At 32.1% G+C, this 20,794-nt stretch overlaps 1 protein-coding gene across 4 annotated transcripts in view; it reads right to left on the bottom strand.

The window, feature by feature from the left end:
* LOC118192716 (transient receptor potential cation channel subfamily A member 1 homolog) overlaps positions 1–2,588 on the bottom strand; it is a 122,628-nt gene extending 120,040 nt beyond the window's left edge. For 2 of the 4 annotated variants that reach the window (XR_004758806.2, XM_035363746.2), the window contains exon 1: positions 2,225–2,588. The gene's annotated coding sequence lies outside the window, so the exon portion shown is untranslated. The remainder of the gene's footprint in view (positions 1–2,224) is intronic. The other 2 variants (XM_085822133.1, XM_035363728.2) reach the window with 2 other exon arrangements.
* Positions 2,589–20,794: the final 18,206 nt, after the last annotated feature.

Genomic DNA, 20,794 nt, shown 5'->3' with positions numbered 1-20,794 from the left:
TGTTTTTATATATTTCACTGTTGTGTGGTTGTGTGTGTGATTGTGTGTCAGCATTTGAATTTTTTCGGCACTTCCTTGATAACTCGGAACTCTTTGGTGTGCCACGAAATTCCCGAAAGATTTTTTGTGCGTCGCAGGTGAGAAAAGGTTGCAGAGCACTGCCGTAATCTAATAAACCAAAACCAAACCATTGTGGTTTCACTGGATCGCATTCTAATTTTACCAATACTCCACTTATTTAAACTTTTAATTTCTCCATTTCTTTGGTATTTAAGAGTACAAATTTATTTTTCTTACAATATTATGTGCTTATTGATTGATTAAAATGCTGAATTGAGGATGGACAGGATTTCATTGTTTGATAAAGATAACATCTTTTTGAGGTATTAAAAAAATCAAAATTATGATACATGTAATAAATCATTCATACCCGTTACTTACTAAAAACATGAATTAAATTTATAAAACTTAAAAGTAAATTTTCTAAGTTTTCAGCATCTAATTAGAAACTAATGAGATAGGTTAATATTTCTTCTATTAAAAATATTCATAACATACATGTTTTGCAAAATTAACTAATTATTTCTCAATTAATTTTGGATATCAATCAAAAGTAGCTTTAATTCATATGCAGACTATATTCAGAAATTTTAATTAAAACTATATGATATTCTAATTCAAAATTAAACATTACTATTTTAATAAATAGAAAATTACATCTAGGGGAAAATATTAAATAAATATTTTCAGATATTTTCCTACTTATACATTAAATTTTGTTATCAAAACAAACATCCTTTAACTGTCATAAATACAAGATTCAGCCTCACTAATGGACTTATTATAAAATGATTTTACCTTAAAAATAGCAATTGTTAGATCTTTATCAATTGAATAAATTAAAACAGGAATGATACCGTACACTTATAATATAACAATTTTATTAAAAAGGGGATTAAATCTTACTGTAAAACAGTTTGAACTGAATGACTATATGCCTGCCAGAATAACTTTATCATTATTTATCTAAAAGTTTGATAAGATTTACACTATTCTGTCATAAAAATTGTTTTTCAGTAAAACTACAACTACATACGATGAAATGCTTTTAAAAAACATATCTAAAAGTCACAATCATTCTTATTTCAAAACACATGATCAATCTATTTGGAAGAATTACAACAAAAAATATGACATTTGTCAATTCATGACTGATCAGAATTACTCAATAGAATTTACAAAACAATTCTTATCTTCACAGCAAAATGTTTTTATTATTTTCTTTCCATCAGCAAAGCTCATTTTCAATCCATTCAGTGTTTTATTAGAACTTTAAAAGAAAAACAAAAGTATTCATACTTTGTGAGTAACCAACCCCTACCCCCATAAAAAATCATCAGCATAATGGCAACTTTATGAATTGAGAAAAAAATTTTATTTAGCAATCTTTGCAGCCCAAGAAAATACGGGAAAATTTTAGTCTGTGGATACTTTTCAGCTACAGCCTTCAAACAAGTTTTCATAATATGAATAATTTATTAAGGTATCAGTTCCTTAAGCAAATAAATATCACTATTCTTGATGAATTATGTACACTCAATAAATGTACCATTTATTAGCTTTAAAAATGTAAACAAATGAAATATTTTCCATGATTAATCTTATTATGAAATTTTAAGGGACAGAGAGGTGTAGATTTTTGAAATCAACTATGAAAAGACTACAGCTTTACAAGAAGCAATTTAATATTGCAACCGGGGGTGTAGATAATCAGAAAGTGCCAAATTAATTTCCAAATCAGGAAGATTTCTTTCTGATGTCATTTCTTCTTTTTCTTATATTGGGAAGAAGGTTTTAAATTTTAGAAAAATCACAAATTTACATTTTCTGAGGCTTTCCCTTAGGTATTTACAAGCTTCACATATTTATATAAACCAATTTTTTTTTACACTTAATAGTTACTTCTGTGCAGATAAAATGCTGTTTTATAACTGTTCACTTCCCAGTGTAATCATTTTAATACCAAACATTAAACAAATATAAACCATAAAAGAGTGCTTCATCCTTGCTTCGAAATTACCGAAATGTAATTCAAACTCTCAGATGTACTCAAGTTGAATAAAATAATAAACTATTCGCAGTATTAGCAATTTGCACTTCTTTTGCAAAATAAATAAATGTAACATAAATTTAAAAATAGTGCACAAAAATAAAACATACTTACTATTAAGTTGATAATGATATAGAAGTTTTGCAATTAATGAAGTAACTCACAAGAACTTCAGCCATAATATGGATAAAATATTAAGACATGGTACACAAATCCTTCAAAAAGACAATTTTTAACGAGCAACAGAGCTAAAATACCATTATTTAAAAATATAATTAATGAACTGTTCTGATTTACAATGGCATTAGCTATCATGTAGAACTACACATTTCTGTAGGAATAAACCATTACACAGCAAATGAAATGTTTAATCTACAATAAAATCATTTCAACTCCGATGGCATTTAACGCTCATTGCTGATATGTAAAAGCACGCTCGCTCGCACTGATAAGGACAGGTTTTGTTTATTTATAAAGATAACAGGCTACAGATTACACAGCTTGGCAATATATTTTGAATTTTTCAGTCTACATAAAAAAATTTGCTGGTCAGAAGTTTCAAAAATACGTTTGCGAAGTTTTACGTTAATAACGAAGTTTCAAATATTTTAAATTATTTATGTTTTTCTTTAAATAAAATTTATTACTGCAACAAAAAAATTTAAATTAGAGAACCATTACGCTTAAAAACAGCCCAAGCAAAAAATCTGAAATCAAAAGTTTAGAATCTACTGTAGTATCAGTAAAATGAAGAATTCATCTTAAGTGCACATTTTTACTTTCTTAAATTCTAGTGTTATACCAAAAATAATAATTAATTAATTTAATAAAACTGCTAAAAAGTGTTATTTTTCCCGCAGATTTCAATATTTTAATAGTTATTATTTATTTCTCATAACCTCTTTGTATGCTGCACAAACCTATAAAACGGATTGAATGGCCACCATTACCAAGCATAGATATTATAATAATACTGTTGTGTCAACACCGACTAGTAGAGTCGGTGTCGGTTGTGTGCGTACGGGTTCGTAATGGATTGAATGCATAAGTCGATAAAAAGTTAATAAATTTATTCTTTTGGTGGTCGTGTTCTTAATGCATGATATAATTAAAGAAAATAAGAGTAGACAATCTCCTATAACAAAAGAATATATTAAGAACTAAATTATAATTTAAATTACATTGCAGAGATCAACACAGAGCTCGGAACACAGTTCATGCTACCGTCGCGTACAGTTGTCTCACGAGAAGTCTGAGTGAGTAATGACGTCGCTTTGCTGCTCTGATTAAGAACTGGATTTCACACGTGGCGCCATCTCATGAATAGAAGTTGAAGTATCTGTCGGAACGCCACAGTACTCCCCCCAAGTACCATCGGTACGTTATAAGTACTTTGGGTTAAATTTAACCTTTCTTCCAGATCTGGTAGTTTTAGGTTGATCTTTAACGGGATGTAAGCTTTCTTCCGGGAGTGATGTTGATGAGGAAGTTGTTGGATCTTGCATTAGAAATGCTGGTTTGAGACGATCGATTCCAATCACTGATTGTTTGCCATTGCAGATGATGGTGAAATGTTTCGGTGTTCGTTTGACAACTTTGAATGGACCATCATATGAAGGTGTTAAAGTTGGCTTAATTGCATCGTTGCGCACGAATACGTGCGAAGATGTCTCAAGCGCAGGATGTACAAAATAGCTTGGCTGGTTATGCGAAGATGCTGGGGTTGGCGAGATATTGCTCGTGGTCTCACGTAAACGTTGAAGGAATGTTGGAGGGTCGATAACTGGAGTAGATTCTGGGTGAAAGAATTCACCTGGCAGACGGAGGGTTGCACCATATAACATTTCAGCACAAGTGCTACCAATGTCTTCTTTGAATGCTGTGCGAAGACCAAGCAAAACTAGGGGTAAGGCTTCTGTCCAGTGTGTGCTACTGTGGCACTTCAGACCTTGTTTGAGAGATCGGTGAAAGCGTTCCACCATCCCATTATTAGATGGATGGTATGGTGTTGTGCGAATATGGCGAATGCCAAGAAGAGAGGTGAGGGATGCGAACAAGTGACATTGAAATTGTCGGCCTTGGTCAGTAGTGATGGTGGTAGGCATGCCATATCTTGAAAGCCACTGGGAGAAGAATGCTCGAGCTACAGTTTCAGCGGATATATTTTCAATAGGAATGGCTTCAGGCCATCTTGTGTACCGATCAATACAAGTGAGGAGGTAAGTGTAACCATTTGAAGGAGGCAATGGGCCAACCAAGTCTAAGTGCACATGATCAAAGCGTCTTGCTGGAAGGTTAAATTGTTGAATGGGGCTGTGAGTGTGACGGGATACTTTACACCGTTGACATCTAATACATGAACGAGTCCATTCTGTGATGTCTTGATTCATTGCTGGCCAGACAAATCTGTCTGCAATCAGCTTTTTGGTGGCACGGATTCCAGGATGTGCCAAATTGTGCAAGGCATTAAACACTTCACGTCTAAAATTGACAGGAATATAGGGGCGTATTCTATTGTTCTCTATCTCACAGTAAATTTTAAGCGTTGGATCAATGTGCAGCGGTTGTAACTGAAGGGAGGTTTGTGGATTTGAGATTAGGTTCTTGAGTTCCTCATCATGCAATTGAGCTTTTGCAATTTCAGAGAAATCTGGGGTAGTGAGGTTGATATTGTTTACCCGAGACAAGGCATCAGCGACACAATTATCAGTACCAGAGACATATCTGATATCTGTACTAAACTGGGCGATGAAATCCGGATGTCGAAGCTGACGAGGAGAACATGAGTCAGAGTTTTTTCTAAAAGCGAAGGTTAATGGTCGATGATCGGTGAAAATGATGAAGTCGTGTTCTTCCAAGTTGTGCCGGAAGTATTTAACAGCACAGTACACAGCAAGTAGCTCCCTGTCATATGTGCTGTACTTCCTTTCTGAAGAAATAAAGGAAAACGCTGCAATTTCTTCAGAGATATTAGTACAATATCACAATATCTCACTGTCCTTTTATTTTAAACTACTAAAACGTTAAAAGAACACAATTCAAAGCAGAAAAAGCTAATCCGATCTCACCGGGAATTCGCTGCAATCAACAACAAGAACTAAGTAAGCAACTCATAAAACAACTGAACTGAGTTTGATCTGACTTTGTTTTTGTGAATTTGTTTGAAGTGAATGTTTTGATCTGACTTTTATAAGCTTTTTAATTATGCACGAAAACATTCTGGTGTTTTCTCGATTTTTCTGGACAGCAAAAGAGTACAATTACGAGATATCTACTTATTAAATATTTTAATTTTTTGGGCGTTAGCTTTCTCTTAAAACTTTCACGCAGCATTGCACGGGGAAATGAAAAAAAATAATTACAATTCTACTAAAGATAGTAAACTAAATACAAAAGCCGTAACAATACTAATAGGTGAAGTACAGTGAACTATCTTTTAGTACACTATAAATGAAGTTCATTAGTCTCTCCAAGCATATTGCTGCGTGCGTACGGATTCATAATAGACTGAACGTCCACAGAAACTATGATTGCTTGATGAAATTTATTTTACTAGAAATTTATTTTACTAAAGAAACACTTCGCAGTTCTGGAATTTTCCACAAAAACCTTCGTACAGTTCTTCACAAAATCGCAGAGTAGAATCAGTAATTATACTTCAAACTACTGGGAACGTTAAACTTTAATCAGTGCAAGGCGTCTAAAGAGCGAAGCTAACAGGGAGATATCTTAATACTTCGAACCGCAATAACCTAAACCACAACCGCCCCGAAACTGATGCTCTTTCCTGTCTTGTATAGTTCCCCTCCCCCGGCAATCGGGAAATCTCTAGTACTCCTCGAAATTACTTAAAGGCATATGAGGAATACTGTTAAAGCTACATTATGTATCAATTACAGTTATTCAGTTATAGTAGAGGAACCGGCAGGGCTTAATTTCTGAAACTAGAAGCGCCGGAGCCTCATGAAAGATCATCAGGAAAGAATAATTAAAATTAAATAAAATGGAAAGAGATAAATTAAAATTTAATAAGGAGTTTTTAAACTGCGCCGGTGCCCACCGGAGCCCGGCTCCGGTACTTCTTAGTTTTGGGGACAAATTCTACTTCTAGCCGGAGTGCACCGGAGCCCTGAATTAAGAAAGCTCCGGCACTTCTTTTATGTAATTGAACAGTTGTTTCAGTAGAAATTTTCTGTCGAAAATTTTATTTTTAACAATAAAATTATATTAAGCTCTGGGAACAGGACAAAATGTCTATAAACGGTCACTAAGTCTGGCGACTTTTGGCGATTTCTCGCCACATTTGACCATAAAAGTTAGTCGCCAAAACCAAGTCCAGGTTCGCGATATCTTGCCAATTCAGCGAGATAGCCATTTACTCTATGTTAAATAGACTTGCCGTTGCCCATGTACTCTTAAATTTTCGGCAAGCTTCGCTTCTTTAGTATGTTACATTATACAGGAAAAAAAATCACATATATTTTTACTAAAATTATTTACATATGTACAAAATACATAACACTATTTTTTATTCCAAACAGAGTTAGGGAATCAGCCATTGCAATTTATTTTGCATTTAGGAATCATTATTTTGAATTATATGTTGTCCACGAAGCCATGAAATCTGGTTTTATTTGGTAATTTTGGTAGCTTCCTCCATGTTGAAGCTTAGCTTTGCTTACAGTTATACCTACCATTTTAAAAAAGAAAACGGAATAACTTTTCGCAAGTAATTATCATGATCAAGGATTTCATTAATTACAGTTTGAAAATGTAGGATAATTATTAATGAATGGTATTGTTACGGATTTTGTATTTAGTTAGCTAGTTTTAGTATAATTGTAATTAAAATTGTTTTATTTCCCTGTGCAATGCATCGCGTGACAAGTTTTAAGAGAAAGTTACATCGAAAAAGTAAAAATACAGGAGAATCAGCATGTAACATTTAATAAATAGATATCTCGTAATTTTACTATTTTGCTTTCTAGAAAGAAACCTCGAGAAAACGGAAATCACCAGAAGTTTCTCGTAAAAAACGCCAGATGGAATCGGATTTGCTTTTTCTGCGCTTTGAATTGTGTTCTATTTAACATTTTAGCAGTTTATAACTATTGTGATATTGTACGAATATCTGCGAGGAAAAATTGCAGCATTTTGTTTTATTACTTGTGATAAGAATAAATTTTATTAAATTTTCATCAGATTTATATATTCAATCTATTACGAACCCGTATGCACGCTACACTTTTTGGTGTCAGGAGTGGGGTTGAGTGCCAATCACTAGAAGGATGGAAGAACAATTGAGATAGCTCGTCACTGCTGCATTCAAAGGAAAGATAGAAGCTGGCCAAGCATCATTTAAACAATTTTGGGAGCTTTCAAAAATGCATTTTTGGAAAACTTGCAGTCCATTTCTATGACAATCCTATAACTCAGTTACCGCTTCTTGATTAAACTTGATTTAACCACTTTTTGATCAACAAATCTATAGAAGCACCGAGACGTTGCTTCTAAAAATTAAACAGCCTTGTTTAAGGCTTAATTGTTTAAGGCTTGTTAAGGCTTTAGGATAGCTTAATTTCATGCTGCCCGTTTTCGTTTTATCATCATTCTCGACATCGCTCTCATCACTCCAATTTTTATTATAACCCAAATATGCTGCTTGAATATTTTTTCATCGCTCAAGACTTGAAAACTTGGTTTGCTGCGCTCTACATTTATCCATTCCGAAATATCTAATATTTTATTGTTTTGAAACACACGTAGGAGTACACTGCCAGTTAATGTCTACATGTGTTGCTTTTATTTTTAACTATATCATTTATATTATAATATAAAAAAGAAGGCAATTAAATGACCCAGCACTGATAAAAAAGACCAAACGATAAACAACTAATAAGAGAATCTGCGATTTCTTTAAACTGGCGACTCACTTAATAGAAGCTCGATGAAAAAACGTTCTGCGGTACTTAATAATGAGAGGTATTGAATTCGATAATACAACTGCAGCGATCTCGTTCAAATATTCGACGTTATCTTTTTTACAACAAGCGTAAAATATAATTAATGAGTTTTTCTTCTTTATAACATAAAATTGCATTAAACAAAATTTAGAATTAAGTCGTTCCAATTGAATTAATTATTATATTACTGATTCAAATAAATTTTCTTCTAGTGACTCTTCTCAGTGTCATATTATCTTTTATAGGTTTATGTCATCACTTTAGAGATATCTAATTTAATTGAAGAACTGGATTTTAACTCAGAAAATTAGAATAAATTTTTATGGAGCATAAAAAACTGTTGAAAATGCTAAACTTTCATTCTGAACGACGAGTTTAAGAAAAAAACTCTCGTAGCGTGACATTTGTTACAAGATAGCAAAATTTTCGCAGTAATTTCTCGTACCCTATCACATAAATTACATTATAGCTCTTTTAGAGTAATTATTGGTTGGGCAGGAAAGTACTAATTTAGGTTTAGACAAATAGTTCGCTTTTTTATTCTTCTCTCAAATTTGTAATTTTTTTCTTTTGAAATTTGGCAGCTGACACTTTTAGGTTGCTATACAAATAAATTATGTATATTTTTATTCACAACTGTTAGTTTACGGTCAATTTTAACATGGGAACAAAAATAATCATTTTCGACATATTGTTACTAATTTGGTATTTAAAAAGCCAATGTTAGTTCAAATATAAATTAAATGGTTTTATTTCCCGCGCAGTGCAGCGCGTGAAGAATATTAAAAGAAAGCTAAGCCGGAAAATTGAAAATACAAGAGCGCGTGCATGTAACATTTAATAAATATCTCTTTTTGATTTCGAGAAAGTACTAAAAAATTCTCGCGCGCGATTTTAAAATCTTATAAAAAGAGGAAAACCTCTCAGTTCGTAGGAGTTACTTAGTTTGTTGTTGTTTAGAAAACTGCTCTTGTTGAATTCGCGGATTAGCTTTCTCTAGCTGTTTTGAATTAAGTTCTTTTGAACGTTTGAGTAGTTAGAAGATAACTACTGTGAGATATTGTAAGACTGAAAGAATATCTGAGGGAATTTAAGCATTTTGTGATAATAATAATTTTTTTTGTTCATTTTTCGTCGGATTTGCGCATTCATTTCGTAACGAACCCGTATGCACGAACAATTTTTGGTGGCAGCGGTGGGATTTTGAATGCCAATTACAAGAGCGATGGAAGAACAATTCAGGCAAATGATGACTGCATTTGCTGCTTTCCAAGAAAAGATGGAAGGGGCTGTCAACTCCGTTAAGGAATAAATGAAAGCGGGACAGAAACAGATGAAATTGGGCCAGGAATACGTTAACCCTTTAACTGCTTAAGACGTGTTTAAACGTTTTTGGAGTTTCCTTTAAAAATGCTTAAGACGTCTTTACACGAATTTCAAATCGCACGAAAAATGCTTAAGACGTGTATACACGAAACCCGAATTTCGCGAAGATTGCTTAAGACGTGTTTAAACGACGTGATCTGGTCTTCCTTCCCCTACCTTTCTGCAGGCGGCTGTTAGTTGAGACAAAAGTCTTAATAGGGTGTGAAGTCTGTTTGAAAAGAACACTTTACGGATGGGTCTGAGAATGAAGAATCATTGTCAGAGAGCAGGTGTGCATTATCTTTCCAACGACTGCAAGCTTCTGAATGAAGATAAATCCTTTTACAACAGTTTGCCTTGTGGTTATTTATACAAATGAAAGTTAAACAGAATCGCTCGTTGTTATAATACATTACCGAAATTTAGAAGAAACAGGAAAAAGTAACAATTGTAACGTAAGACGTACTTTTTAATAAACCATATATTATACAATGTATTAAAAGTTGACTACAACATCAAGATCAGGATAAAATATAAAATGCTGCAAACTATCTTGTTTGCCCTCGTATTTCAAGTGCGGGTGTTTCTAATGGTATATTTTTCCTTTTTACATTTTGAAATGTTAAAAATGTGCTTTCAGTACGCCTGATTTTGATATTCGAATATGTGGCTGTGTGTTCCTTGTAAACGCGAACTGACATATAAAAATTTCTTGGATGTCGAAAGGAAGATATTCTACTCAAGAGCTTCAATTAAATCGAATAAATTCATATACTGAAAGAATTTCTAGAAATATATCTTTTTTTAACTTTATTATTAAGATTTTAAATACAAAATAGTTTTAAAATCTAACGAAAAAAGTACGCGTTTTTGGAAAGAAATTTACCGGTATAAAAAAGCATAAAATTAACGGAGTGAAAGTTAAGTAAAACAGTTAATGTATGAAAGGGTTACATATACTGCGCACGAAAAATTAATCAGAGGAACAATTAGCTAACGAATTAAATTAATTACATTAAAAAATTTCGTTAGGAAAAAAAACCTCTCCAAATGTCAATACTGATAGCAGCACTACAAATGAAAGTTATTAAGTTCGTAACTTAATTAATCCTTTGGTACTCAATAATTTTGGCCCACTAGTGGCCGAGGGGTTTACTAGTTCGGTCTGAGGTTCGAATTCCGCAAACGGGCTGGCTGCATGGGCGTTTTCATGGTTTTCGCCAAGTGTAACGTGTATACGAGCCAGTGTCCATTACAAAGTCCTCCACAAAGGCATCCCTCCTCTTAGGCAGATAGCCCTCGAGGCTTTGTCGTAATCACATAAAACCAAATCAAATTAAAAACCAATAACTGTGTGTTAGCGATTACTTTGCAAAGATTTTTGATAAAGATTCAAGAAAAGCCCGCAGCGACCTAGTAAAAATTGGCAGTTTGAAGCGAGTTTAAATCCCGGTGAATGGGCTGGCAACCTGGCAGTTTTCGTGGATTTTTGCTGCCTAATAAGCCAATCTCATTTAAAAAGGTCCTTCACGAAGATCGCCTCTGAGTACTAGTCCTCGCTTGAAATTAGAAAGCTTCCCCTTATGAAAAATAACCCTCGAGTGCTTTGCAAAAGTCAAATAAACCAAACGATTACTACATAACATGCTTAAAGTATTTTGTGTCTTTTATTTTATTTTGTGTTTTTGCGTCAAAGTTGGTTCACGTTAAGTGAAATATGCTGTTCCTTTTTTTTTCTTTGCTTTTATAGCAATGTTCTCGTTTTCAGAATGTGAATAAAACATTTTTAATATAATGTGTCATTCTATTTGGTTTTTTGTTTAATGAAAAAAATGAATTTAAGCAACAAATTTCTTATGTTCCGAAAAATTTTACCATTATAGACATGAGCTGCTGTCAAAAGTGCATTTTCTTACTAGCGCATCTATTTGTATAGAGAAAATTCTTTTTTGTGTGTTGTCCTATAACTGAAAAGATCCTGAGAAATTTGTATAGGGAAATAAAGTTATTAAATTTAAATAAAAAATAAAGTTATTTGTGGGCTATATGTATTTTGAAGTAAGAGTCGAAACACGAGGTATGCGATGAATTTAAAATAATGATATATATAGTAAGGATTTCGCCGCTAGACATTCCCAACGAAATTTGCTAATTTTTTCTATATATAGAATCAATGTATATTCCGTTTAGTATATAAACTCAGTGTTATAACATTCTCCTTTATCAGTGTTATTCTGTGTTATATCGAGATTTAGTTACGTCCGGTATAAGCATTTTATTTTTGTTTCATAAAATTGGTTCTTTTATTATGCTTATTAAATACAATTTATCAGGTTTTTAAATCTATCAGACCCCAACCAGTGGCCTTCCTGTCTAAGACCGCTGATGACTACTACTTCCACTTGCACTAAAACCCAAACGAACAAATTGTCTGCGTGGTTGGGTTTCATAGTTTTCCCATGTGTGACATGGATATGAATGAGTTTTACTTAGAAAGCCCACCACGGCGACTAGTCTATCCTTTAGACAGACGATCTCGTTTGTCTTGCCATATTCAAATAATCGGACAAAATTTTCAAATAATCGGACAAAATTTGAGAACAAAGACTAGTAAATGCATATACCATAATAAAATAAAATAAGTGCATATTACAAAACTAAAATAAGTGCATATTCAAAACTAAAATAAATGCATATAACGTAAGAAATGAGATCACAACAAATTTTAAATTATTTTTTAATACACTAATTACTAAATTGCATTATTTTCAAATTTTATTTCATTTTTATGTATGTATTAATGCATATTTTATATGTGCGAAAGTGCGCTTGTTTAGCTTATCCATATACATTAAATAAATCTGATTTGAAAATACATGTAGATGAGATTTTCGTAACTTGAAAAAATTTACTCACAAAATAATTTCTGAGAAAAAATATATATTAAGAAAATAAAATTTTATCTTCTTACTTGGTTTTGTGTAAAACAATATAAAAATTAGCTTATTACTTTTTTTTATATCGAAATCGTATGTGTGGCACTGTGCTGCGTAGATATTGGCGAACTGACATATAAAAATTATATGAATGTTGAAAGGAAGATATTCTACTCGAAACTTCAATTAAATGGAATAAATGAATACGCCGAAGGAATTTATAGAAATATTTGTTTTTAAAATTTTATTATTAAGATTTTAAATCAAAAATGTTTTAAAATCTTAAGAAAAAAATATGTATTCCTTGAAACATTTTTGGAAAGAAATCTATAGATATAAAATCTCTTAAAATTAATGGAGTGTAAATTCATTTAAACAGTTAGTGTACGGAAGGGTTAGATATATTCCGAAAAAAAAAAAAAAATACAGTCAGAAGAGCAATCACCTAAAGAATTAAATGAATTACATTAAAATAATTTAAAATAAATTAACATCTGTCCAAGTGTCAATGCTAACAGCAATAGCACAAATGAAAGTTATTCGTTAAATTCCGAACTTAATTCATCCGTTCGGTGCGCAGTGATCGTGTCTTTGCGATTACTTTTCGTATAGATACTACAAAAGGCCGCCAGCGAAGTAGCAGTAAAATCGTCGAATACTAAATGGTTTGAAGCGGGTTCAAATCCTGACGAATGATTGCCTGCATACCAGTTTTCGCGAATTTTTGCTGCCCATGTTTAATGTGAATATGAGCCAATTTCAGTTAGCTTTTAATGATGACGTGCCTTGACTACGAGTCCTCGCTCGGGTTGTGTTTGGTTTGACTTGTTAGATTATTAAGAACGTGAAGGCGATCTGCCTAAGGGGAGGTTTACTTTCGTGACAGATTTTCTAAGGGAAACTATCTCGCACTACAAAAAGCTAAAACCATAAAAACGCCCATGCAGTCAGCCTGTTCACGGGGGTTTGAATGCAAGTCAAACTACCAATATGTTAAGAGAAGCGATTTCAAGAATGTTTAATTTTTGTATTTAGTTTGTCATAAGTTAAATAAAATAATTAAACATTCTTGAAATCGCTTCACATTACTGAAATGGCAATAAATTCGAGTTATACTATGCTACCACTTTTCCTATAATATGAAATTTTGAGCTTTTCCGTTATCGGACAGCCCACCAGCGACTGAGCGGAGTCTAACGGAACAACTGTGGTTCTGTCCGGGGTTCGAATCCCGGCAAACAGGCTGGCTGCCAGGATGATATTCTTAGTTTTCCATATGTGTAACATGTATTCAAGGCAGTTTCCGTTAGGCAGTTCTCGAACGAAGGCATCCTTCACCTTAGGCAAATAACCATCGAGTACTGCCATAATCAAATAAACCATTATCCATAACATGCTTCAAATATTTTTCTGTTGAAAAGTGCATACGCCAAAGTTGGCCCCCGTTGAATGAAATATGTTGTTTATTTTTCTTTATTTTTTTATAACAACAATGTTCTTGTTTTCAGAATCTGAATTATCAATAAAATTCTTTTAATAATATACGATTCTATTTTGTTTTTTGTTTAATGAAAAATTAATTTAAGCGACAAATTTCTTACGTTTAGAAAAATTTTTGATTTTCGAAACGAGTTGCTGTCAAAAACGCACCTTCTCGTTGCTGCATATATTTATTTAAAGCAAACTGTTTGGGGCGTGTGCTTTTATATTTGAAAAGATCCAGAGAATTTTCAACAGGGAAATAAAGTTATTAATTTTATTGAATTTTGTGGATTCTTTGTGTTTTGAGGTAAAAGTCAAACCATCAGATATATGATAACCTTAAAATAAGGGTATATATAATCAGGATTTTACGGCCAGACATTCCCAGCGAAATATATTACAAAAAATTATCTATGTAGAATTAACGTATATTCCGTTTAGTATTTGAATTTATCAGTGTTATTACACATCAGTTTATCAGTGTAAGTTATATCGAGATTTAGTTGTGTTCGATATTAGAATTTTATTTGGTTTATATAAATCCGATTCGTGTAATAATATTATATTTATTAAATACTATTTATTAGGTTTCCAAATTTGTCAAACCCAATCAATGGCCTCCTGGCTAAGATTTCTGATTACTGCTAGTTCGACTCATATTCGAACCCAAACAAACGAACTGGTTGCATGGTTGAGTTTTGTGATTTTCCCTAAGTGTAACATGACCATGAGTACGTTTTACTTAGAAAGTGGTCCATGGGGACATCCATTGCCTTCAGCTGATAGATCTCGCTTAATTTGCCGTACTCAAATAATCTAAAAATTTTTCAAAAAGACTAACAGATGCATACAACAAACTAAAATTAAGTAAATGCATATAAGAAAATAAAATTAAGTAAATGCATATAACAAAACAAGTAAATGTATATAACGGTGAAAAAATGAGGTAAAAACAAATTTTTAATAATTTTTCAATACAGTAGTTTTTAAATTGCTTGTTTTCAAATTTTATTTCATTTTTATGTATGTACTAATATACAGTTTTTATGTGAGAAAGTGGGCTTGTTCGGCATATCCATATATATTAATTAAATAAATCTGATTTGAAAATGCATGCACTAACGCGCTATTCTCGTGATTTGAAAAACACTAAAGTATTGTCTGAGAAAAATATTTATAAAGAAAATTAAATTTCGTCTCCTTACTCGGTGCTGTGTAAAACAATTTAAATAAGCTTATTAATTATTTTTCTTCTTTATTGAAAACAAATTAGTTTATTTTTCATCTATATATGAAAAATAACAAAATCTTGCTGTCAGACTGGATATTCTTAAAAATATAAAACCCGTTTTTTTCGAACAAAAGTTTCTGAGAAATTTCTCTTTAAGCAGGTAGTAACAGGACCCCTGACTGCTTTGTTTGAAAAACCCGATGAAGTGGATGATTTTACCCCCAAAAGGTTTTCTTTAACAAAGCAGATGCGGTCTAAGTGGCTTTGCTGAGAAGCGTTCGTATTTGAATAGCTAGAAGCTTGAGTTGGAAGACTTATTGTTCTCGAAGCAATCAGTCAGACAGTAATAAAATTTGTTATAGATATTTTTCTCTCTCTCTGTGAGTTCTTGAAATCTTGGAATGGGTGAAAGTACATTTTGTTTTACATATATAAGGAAACTTCATGTAAAGCAAAATAATTCAAGGCACCCATTGTATGTTAATCATTGTACGTCCCTTCAGCTCTTCGGTTGGATATTAAGAAAAGAAATTCCTATACTGCTTTTGTATTACTTGTATAGTGAAAGATTTGAAAAAAATACCTTCATATGAAAAGTTTTTCTCTGATGAACGAATACAGCTGAAAGCATATTTGTGTCTTCAAGTATATCCACAAAACATGAAATAGTATTGTACTCTTTTGTGTTGTATTTCATTTTTATATTACTTCGTGGTAAATTTTTTGATTCTTAAATTTCTCTCTTTTTTTTCTTATAATACACAAGTACTCTTTCAAATATGGCTCCCCTATGAACCTAAATTTTTATACTATAAAATTTTATATAAAAATTAGCCGTAATCATTAAACACAGCTTTGTGTATATTATATTCTTGAATACATGCCTGAAATTAATACTAAGAACTATTGATAAAATTCGTGATATAATTAGTAATGAAAATACTGTTTAAGCTAAAAACCGATTTGAATCTTTTTTTCATTATAGGGTAACATGAGCCAAACAATTTTCGTTAGAAATATACAATTATGCTAACTTGACACATCAGACAGAAAATATTTTATCGTCATCATCGGCTATGATAAAAGGTTTTTATGCTTAATATTTCGGATTATGATAAAGCACACAGGACCTATTTGTCTAAGGGAAAGGAAATCTTCATGGTAGATTTTTTTTCTGGGAAACAAACTGTTAATTCACAATTGTACTTGTGAAAAACCCTTAAACCATGCATCCGCTAGAATTTACTGGTGCTCAGCTATCTTACCGCTTGGAGACTATTTGGCTTCCTGAACTTACGCAATATCTATCTGAATTTGAATATTTGCATAAAAAACGAGCAAAATAAAATTACACATTGTAAATAGTACATTTTACTGAAATCAAACTTTCTTTGAAAAAGGAAAATTATTTGTAAGGAATAAGATGGATTCATTTAATTAAACGGCGGGCAATAACAGCGCTGATCATATGTTTTTGCATAGGAAATCATTTTGTTCGTGTTATCGTATAGCGAAAAATATCCACAGATTATATTTTACACTTTTTAAGAAATCGTGGGGCTTGAATTCACGTTACGCATCGGGAAAATCATAAAGACCACAAGCAGCTAACCTGTTCGGTTGCCAACAACAAACTACCAACATCCAGCAATCTTATTCACTCAACTATAGTGAACTTTAATTAATGTTTGTATATTATTAGTAGTATTAAAATAACGAAAATATTTATTCTAATACAAATTTTAGTTTAAATATCCTTTCTAGTAAGGTATTTCCTTTGGTTGGAGATTTGTCAATAATAAATGCTATGTTCAAACAAGACATTTATTTAGAGCATAATGCTTCAAAAATGTATGCTGGAATCCCTAGAAAAAAAAATATCGCCGGAAAATATATCTCCGAAAAAAATATTTAATTATTCATATTCTTATGATTAATTATTAAATAATTAATAACTTTTATAATTATTAAATGCAATGCTTATTTATACTTTACCAAATGTACAGCAACACTCTTTCTTTACAAAAATACCGTATTGAATAAATTATATTGTAAGCTAATGAGTAACAACATTGCTTTGTTTAATTAAGATACAATAACAAGCCGAACAAACATTAAATTGGAAGTCAAACAACAAAAATCAGCGTTATATTTTCAAATTTTCTCAATCTAATTTTCATTATATCTTATCTCGTTCATTTGCGCTTTTGCAGCTGAGGATGATGGTTCGGTAAAACCATCGAAACTAGTTCTGTGAAAATTTGAAAATATAATTTGTTGATTGATTTGATCTGATTTTTGTTCTTTGACTTCCAAATTAATTGCTTTGTTTGTTATTAACATGTCTCATCTTTCCTACTTCAGATAAAGTTTACTAGTGTTTCTTGGACAGCAAAACAAGAATTTTTAATTTGAATCAATAAATTTATGATACACTGAAAACAGTTTCAAGTTATAATTCCCTTTCTGAATATCTTGAATGTATATAAAAAAGTAAAATGCAAATTTAATATTAATATTATCACCCTTAAATAACACCCAAATATTTCGTTTATTACTCTTAAAACTACGTAATAATTAAGGCAAAAAGAAATTATTTAAAATAATTATTATTTGCATGCAGTTGAAGAATATAGGAAAATGCTGAAAGTTTTAAAGATTTTTAATTAATGACAAAAATACAGAAAATCGGAAATAATACGAAATGTTTCAGCAATATCTCAGAAGGAATGAAAGTTGCACCAGATATTTGTCAGAACAGAATTTTAGTGATAGCAGTTTAATCAGTTTGCATTGAAATTCCTGTGATAATCAGTGACATACAGATTTAGGTTACTTAGGTTAAAAATGCGTAATAATTAAATATTTAACCGGGTAAATTTTAAAACCAATTTATTTGAAAACTAACAGCTTCGCTGCCAGCCTTCGTCTGGCTTTTAAATGTAACGGGAAAATGGCTGAAGGGAACACCGAACGTTAAATTTAAAAACTGCGTAGAACTTTACTCTGCAGAACAACTTCATAAAAAAAGTTATTACGTATAACAAAATTACAATGAAATAATATATCCCTTAATACAAATATTAATACAATATCAATACAATATCCCTTAATACAAATATTAATACAATATCCCTTAATGCAAATATTAATACAATATCCCTTAATACAAATATTAATTATCCTAATAAATAAATTAACCAACTTCCCTTTGCAAAATCTTAAGAACTCAAATGGTATAAAGGAGGTTAAGCACTTTGTTTCCTAAAAAAGTCACTCAAAACCTTTCAGTATCTTAAAAATAATGAAATAAGCAATAAATAACATAAAAGAATACAAAAAACCAAAAATTCTGAAAAGCAAAGTATAATTAATGATATTTTATCTTATATTTTCAAGAGAAAAAAATTACAATAAAATAAGCTATATTCCTTAATACAAATATTAATTATAAAAAATTAACCAACCAATTTCGTTGAAGAAACAAAATCATGCAAAACTTTTCAATATCTTACAAACAGTGAAATAAGCAAAAAATAACATGAAAGCAACTCAAAAAACATAAAATTCCGCGCAGAATTTTACTCCGCAGAACAACTTTATCAAAAAAAAAAAAAAAAAAAAAAAAAAAAAAAAAAAAAAAAAGTATTATATATATATATAAATGGCAATGAAATATGCCAATCTCTTAAAAACAGTGACATAAGAAATACGATGAAAAATTGTTGCCAAACCAATATTTCTAAAAGAATGAATCTATTCAAAATGATGCGATTTCATCCAAAATCTATCAACAACAGGACAGGAAAACTGTTGCCAAAATCACATTTTTAAAGATGTGAGAAGTGTACTCAGAAGCTTCATTTAAAAAATTCTTTAAAAATACAAAATATTATCATTTTTCTAAAATTCTTTTTGTAAAAGCAGTCGCAAGGATGAAAGTTTAACGTGTCCAAAAATCAAAGAAAAATAAACTGTACATTTTTAAAAGTAAACTTTTTTAGAAAAAATCCCGTTGAAAAGGTGTTAAGCTCCCTTTGTTAAATAAATTCGTATTTAATCGATTTATTGAAACACGAAATTTATTTCAAGTTCGTAAAATAGCTAAGTGCCTACGTTTCATGACGATGTGAAAATGGAGTATGTAGAGTAAAATCTCGCTTTCCTATAGCCCATATTGTCTCAAAATGACGCGATTTTGTCACGAAACATAAAATTAAAAAAAAAATTAATTTGAGTTTCGAAAATTCGCTTCGAGGTGCACTGGCTCTTGTCTAGATGCACCTATGTACCAAATTTCGTAGCCGTGGGTCTATTAGCTTACGCGCAGCGCGAAAGAAAGACACACACACAGACAGACTCTTTCTTTTAATATATGTAGAGAAGAGAAGAGATAAGATTAAGGGAAGGAAATTTAAGTTTCGCAGCTGTACCCTGCGGCATTAAGACGGTCATAACGGAGAGTCTAGTCTTTTGCAATTCTCTTGACAGCTCACATCTACTGAACAATATCTAGTAATCAATCTCACTTAGCGGAATCATTGAAGTAAAATTCTGGGAGGGATGGGAAATAACAAAAGAACTGCTTGACAATTTTCAGAGGTTTAGGGTTATTTTTGCGACATTTTACAGGAAGTTCGGTTCAAAACTAGCGACAGTTTTAAAGGGATTCGCAGAAAATTACTCGACAGGCTAAGGGTTAAGGAGGAAATGAAGGCGGCACAGGAACAGATGAAATTGGGCCAGGTATACGTTAAGGAGGAAATGAATGCGGCACAGGAACAGATGAAATTGGGCGAGGAATCCGTTAAGGAAGAAATGAACGCGGGACAGGAACAGATGAAATTGGGCCAGGAATACGTTAAGGTGGAAATGAAAGCGACACAGGAACAGATGAAATTGGCCAGGAATCCGTTAAGGAAGAGATGAAGGCCATTCAAGCTGGTCAATTAACTTTTAAAGACGAAATAAAAGTTGTTAAGGAATCTGCTAAAGAAGAAATAAAAGCTGTACAAGTAAGGATTGAAGAAAGTCAATACGAAATGAAAAGAGAGATTGCCTGCTTTAATAGAAACCAAATTCGATGCTATGGAAGGCAGAATAGATGTGGTTGAAAATAAAGTGGGACAAATTGAGGAAAATGTTTCTTCTGTCAAAGAAGAAATAGGAGGAAGAGTTTGTTCTGTTCAAAAACAAATCGAACAACAAATTGATGAGAGAGTTTCTGCGGTTGTCAAAGAACTTGATGCTTTAAAGAAATTCGTAGCGACGGCAGGGAGCAGTTCGGATGGTTTTAAATTTTTACCAATGCCTGCTCATCCCTCTCTCAAACTATCTACATAATGATGGGAAGACCTCCTGACAAGTGTATAAGACACAATTTTCTATAGTTGCGGATGCAAATGGATGGGATTTCGAAACTAAGACCTGTTATCTCGCCGCTTCTTTGAGAGCAGACGCAGCAGATATCCTGCAGACGCTTCCTGAAAACCAGAGATTAGACTTCGAAGCTCAATCCGGCGCACTAGAGCTGCGCTTTGGAGAGAAATACCTGAAAAACTACAGTAGGCATCAATTAAAATCCCGCCAACAGAAACCAACCGAAACACTTCAGGAGCTCGCCACGGATGTTGAAAGGCTGTCTCACATCACGCCTTTTCGGAGTGCCCGACAGAAACAAGAGAAATCCTGTCGCTGCAATATTTCA

The sequence above is a fragment of the Stegodyphus dumicola genome, chromosome 8, assembly GCF_044657685.1.
Source record: "Stegodyphus dumicola isolate Sdum_Otavi_A_Nest chromosome 8, ASM4465768v1".
Taxonomy (NCBI): domain Eukaryota; kingdom Metazoa; phylum Arthropoda; class Arachnida; order Araneae; family Eresidae; genus Stegodyphus; species Stegodyphus dumicola.
The sequence above is the reverse complement of the archived record's forward strand: the minus strand, read 5'-3'. Positions and strand labels throughout refer to the sequence as shown.